This window comes from Eulemur rufifrons, chromosome 6 (genome assembly GCF_041146395.1).
Source record: "Eulemur rufifrons isolate Redbay chromosome 6, OSU_ERuf_1, whole genome shotgun sequence".
Taxonomy (NCBI): domain Eukaryota; kingdom Metazoa; phylum Chordata; class Mammalia; order Primates; family Lemuridae; genus Eulemur; species Eulemur rufifrons.
In genome coordinates this window covers 21,781,234-21,786,770 of record NC_090988.1, presented here as the reverse complement: position 1 = coordinate 21,786,770, position 5,537 = coordinate 21,781,234, and positions in this window count along the sequence as shown.

The following is a 5,537-nucleotide window of genomic DNA, read 5'->3' as shown; positions in this document are numbered from 1 at the left end:
CAAAATAGTATTAAAATATGTGCATTGTGAGAGCACATGTCAAGTGACTGTAGGAAATGGTCGTTCAAAAATGCATTCCATCACCAGCCACACAACCCGTACCCAGTGGTAGCTATCAAACGGATGACAATTCATTAAAAGCCAAATAGGCCTCCTTACCAGCACTCATCTTGGAGAAGCTGGCACTGGAAAACAGTGCAGTCAGTTCAAGTTCATTGACAGAGATGGTTTAGCCATGTTTACCCAGGTGATAATCCATATTACCATGTAGTTGCATCATTTTGCAATCTTGGGATTTAAACTCACAAGCAGTTTCAGAATGCACAGTTTTCTTCCTACCTGGAAGAAAAGCAGAATGGGGTGTGTGTGTGTTTCAAAGTCGGAAGAGCCTAGGAGGACTCCTCTGTGATATTTGGTGTCTGATTTTGAGTAATTAAATTCCTCAGTGACTGAGCACGATGCTGTTAGACAAACAATATGTGATGTTGCCTGATGTAGTGCATAATGATCTCATTTGGACCACCTATGAATCAACATTTCTGCCTAGGAAAGGGTGAGATTCCATCTTGAGACCTAGATTCTTACAAGGATTTCCATAATTTCGCAGCTCCGCTGATGGTTCATCTCTGTCTGTGTGTGTGTGTGTGTGGGGGGGGGGGCTATGTAGTTCTTCCCAACTTGGTTTTCTTGTGCCTATTAATCACTTTCAAATTTATAGCTAATTGCTAGGATATTATTTCAGAAATAAATAGAAATCAACCTCCGTCCCCTGTACTCTCATCTATAGTGAAAGTGCACAGGACAGAACTGAGGAAAGGTGGCAGGCTCTTCCCTGATTCTTGGAAAGCTTGTCATAATATAAATTGTAGCCAGAAATTGGCTACTACATAACAGGTCTTGGAACCGAGTGTTAGTTATTAAAATCCTAAAAGATCTCGTGATAGCAAGGTCTCACTTCTTGTGTGTATTCTTAAAGGTGCTTGTAACTTTGGTTGTGTAAATCTGAATCATGTCTGAAGGATCCCATCCCTCACTGACATTTATGTATATTTCAAAGATAAGTTACCTTCATTACTGATTTTGATCTTCCTTTGGTCGTGGCTCCTAACTCTCTGGATTTATGTTTCTCTGCCCCTGGCCCCTCCGAAAGTAGTTAATCTTCCCCACTAGTTGTGGGTATAGTGCACTGGAAAAGAATGTAGGCTTTGGAGCCTGTGGTAGGTATTAAGCTGTTCATTACATATTTCTGATTCTTCCTCTGGGCACAACAGATTTTCACCTTCCTGCCCCTTCAAAGGTAGGGATGTCCATATCGCTGGTGTTGGTCAAGCAAAAGCAAGTGTAAGGGATGTAGCCCCTTCCGGGTAGAAAGTTTCAGGGCCTACATGTGGTTTCATGGAAGCACAGAGACAGAGCCATCCTCAGATGGAGTCCCCTAGTGAGCATGACATAGAACAGAGCCCTCAGCTCACATAAAGTAACCTTTGTTATTTTTAAGCCACTGACACTTAGGGGTTGGCTGTTACCCCTGCAGAAGCCAGCTTAGCCAGGGCTGACACAGAGCTGGGCAGTCACGGGCTCAGATCATTGAACAAATGGAAATTCTTCGACCACCTCAGGGAGTCATGTGGGGATTAAATAAAAGCACACGAGTAAAGTGGTTTGTCCCCAAAATGTATATACTAACATTTATTTCCTCTTCCCCTTGATCTATCAGGGAAGAAAGTGTGTCTTGTTTACTGCTTAATTGTACCTAGCATAAGTCCTGGAATGTAGGAGGTGCTTAAATAAATACATGACTACAAAGGAATATTTGGATGTACTTAAAGAGTAACTTATTTAAAAGATCCTTTAGCAATCGTTCTGCAATATGAACATTGTTTTTTTTTTTTTCTATAGATTTTCCTTACATCTGGTTTTCCAAGCAAGGCACAGTTGGTTGGACAAGGAGGCAGTTTGGGTGAGGAAGAGAGATCACGCATGGTCTGTATTGGGATTTTAACTCCTGCTCAGCCAGCTCCAAGTGTGAGTGCCTTTGGATTGCATGCGACAATTTGTAGCATCCTGAGCTGAGGCGGCAGAGGCTCCACCGACCTCTGCACTGGCCAGGCCTCTTTCAGAGTATTCAGCCCTGCTCTGAGTGTCACATCTGATAGGGTACTAACAAACTAGATACATGCAGTGGCAGGCGAGAGGGCAGGTGTGGAAGGCAGAGGGAGATGCTGAGGAGTGGGGCAGCTGTTGCTCATTGCTCCAAATTCCCTCCTGCTGTTGGAAGGTTCATTGAACATGGAACTATTTGTGTTCTCAGTACCTTAGTAGACAACGTGCGTAAAAATGTTGCCAGCGGATAAAGCAGAATCTGTGCTGTGACCAAGGGACACAGAATTGTTAATAAGAGAAATATCTTCCCCATTCACTTGTTTAGAAATCATAGGGGAAGAAAAGAAACTTGAAATTATCCAGCAAACAGAAAGGTGGAAAATCATTAATAAGGGGTTTTGTCACCCTCTTTCATCGTGAGCTTTACCAGCAAAGGCAGAAAGGGACCAGGCATTAGAAGAGGGTCACAGGAGGAGGAGGGGATTGCGAGCCAGGAGCCGCTGACCAGGACAGATGTCTTCTGCAGAGATCTGGGGGCTGTCACTCCAGGGCTTAGAAGAGGAACGGAGAGACCAGTGGTGATAGGGACAAAGCTTCAGGGACAAAGGACCACATGGAGTTGGTGAGGACATAGAATCTTCTTGATGAAGAAGGATAGGAGAATCAGAATGAAAGAAGATTGGTTTCAGAGGCTAGCCTGAGAGATTGAGACCAAAGACCCTATGTGAGATACTGTAAGATGAAATTAGACTTTACTTGCTAGACCTCTAATTGTCCCACTGTATACCTTGTTCCCCGAGCAACTCTCACACGGTGGAAAGGTAGTTTTTACCACATCCAAGACAAACAGTCTAGGAAGAAGTTGTTGATGGCATTCACTCATTCACTCATTCCACCACAAGCATGAAGCAGCTCCTATGTGCCAGGCAACATGCCAGGTGCTCGTGATACACACATTAAAATGAAAGTCTTTGTCCTAAAGAATGTCACCAGCTAGTAGAGGAAACAGAGTCAGGAATAGACACACTGCAGTGTGTGATGTCAGGGAAAAGATGGAGGTAAGCACAAGGCATTCTGGAAGCTTCTGGCAAGAGCTCTGAACCCAGGGGAAGTGGGTAAGGAGCAAGAGGTGGGAATGGTCAGGGAAGAAATGACCTCATGACCAAGCCTGAGGGGATGCACGGACTGATGTCAGCCAGGCCACCAGCAAGAGTCTGCCCAGGCAGGATGGTGCATGCTGTTACTCAGGTCCACAATGGGGCACAGGAAGAGGTGACAGGTGAGACTGGGGAGGGCAGGGCCCAGTCACGGAAGGCCTTCATGGGGCTTGGACATCATTCTGAGGACAATGGGAAGCCATGAAAGGGTTTCTGCAGAGAAGTGACACTTCCAGGTTTCACCACTATTCTTTTTGGCTCTGGGGCTGGGAGAGGTGGATTTGGAGAGGGGAGAGTGGGGGCCGTGGCAGAAGTTTCTGTGAGGTGTGACGAGCACCTGAACAGCTGCCGGGGGAGCTGGGGCAGAGACCCTGGGCCAAAGCCCCAGAACCAAGTAATGTTGAGCCCTGTGTTGGTTTGTTTATTGACCTCATTCTTTCAACAAACATTTAGAATGACACTTACGGCAGGACACTGGGGACAATGATGGACAGTGGGGGCCAGAGGTCTGGTGTTTGCTACGTTTCTATCCTGCCCGGGGACCGAGCAGGGGAGCCTGGATTCTTGGTTGCTCCTCTGCTGATGCAAGGATGCACAGTGGTTGGCGCCACGGCCTCCCCTGCTGAAGCACGCCTGGCTCGCTGCATGGTTCTTGCTGATGCAACAGGGAATTTCTCTTTCGGAGAGCATGGCTGGAATGAGTGCTGTGTCTCCTTGGAGCTCCCGGGAGCTTTCGGGCTCTGTGGAAATCTTGGCACCTAAGGGGCAAAGCAGCAGGGCTAAAAATGGCTGCCGGTCTTCGGAAGACATGGGTGGGGGTTCACGGAGACCTGTATTCACTTCAAATTCCGGGTTCTTTAGGTTTTTGTGACTTGTGTAGAGCCAGCAACACCACCTTCCAGCCACTGTGTTTCTTCAAGAAGGTGCCAAAGGATTCTCAAGAGAGATGCAGTGCAGTGAATGTGTCAAGGGAGGAAAGAGTTCGGTTCTTTTTGCAAAGACTTGGCAGTGGGGAGCGGCTGGGATAAATGACTTTGCCATCCACAGTGAGTGCCCACATCCTGCTTCCTCCTTTTCTCACCCTCCTTCTCACACTCCAGGGTGCTTGTGCAGAGCAAAGAAGGTGGCACAGGCCCCTGCATGGGCATTGTAGGCCACACAGATACAGATGAACCCGGAGGTACCTAAATTTATTGTTGGCTTTGCCTACAAGGCCCTTTTCCTGGGTGCTGGGGCTGATGGCGGATGGTGTTTCAGTGTGTGACAAAGGGAAGCAGGACAACCACAGAAGACACAGAGGAACAGGGCATGAGGACAATGAACAGGATTAAACCAGAGAAGTAAAGCTAGCAGGGAGAGAAAGGAAAATGTTTTTCCTCTTACCCCAAGGACTAATGCAACCAAATCTTCTAAAATATTAGTTGCCCACAACTACTATGGCAATTATTTGGAAAGGCCAGTAGATTCGTAGCGTGCAACTTAAAATAAGATCAACCTCTACTTGTGAATAGCTAATTGCCAAGTGCTGCACTTCTGTCCCCTGAGTAGGCCCCAAATGTCTTTCTCTTATCACAGAAGCACAAAGAAGGAATGGGTAGGGACCTTATGATTATTACTGTTATGGCTAATAGATCTATTAGGCACTCACTTTGAGCCCAGAGAGTGTGAATTTGTTCTTGCCTAGTTTCCTAATGACCCTCATGTTCCCCAGTCCAGTGGACACTCTTCTCTGTCCTCCTTTTACTTGGCCTCTCAGCACCATTTAGCAGAGTGACACCTCTTGCCTTTTTAAAAATTCTCACTTCTCTTGGTCCTGAGATTCTACTCTCTCCTAGGTGTCATCCTACCTCTCTAAAGTTTCAGTTCAGTCTTTTTGCTCTTTCTTCTTGCTCTACTTGAACCCCGAATTGTGGTGTTTCTCAGGGGTCAGGACCTGGGCTTTCCACTCTTCTCTTTCCACGTCTTCGTCTAGGTGGGCTTATCTTGTCCCATGGCTTTAAATACCATGAACACTGATGACCCTGAAATTTATATCTCCTGCCAAGACTTCACCTCTGACTTCCAGACTCTCATGGCTGCCCGTCAGCTTGACATTGTCACTTGGATGGCTCAAAGGTAGACCTGACTTGTCCAAAATGGAACCCTCAATTTCCCATTACCTCCAGACGAACATTCCCTGCTTCTTCTGCACGTTGACTTCTTCTTCTTCCTCTTCCTCACATCCATCAGCAAGTTTGGTCAATTCCATCTCCACTTGTCTCCATCACTGCCACCACC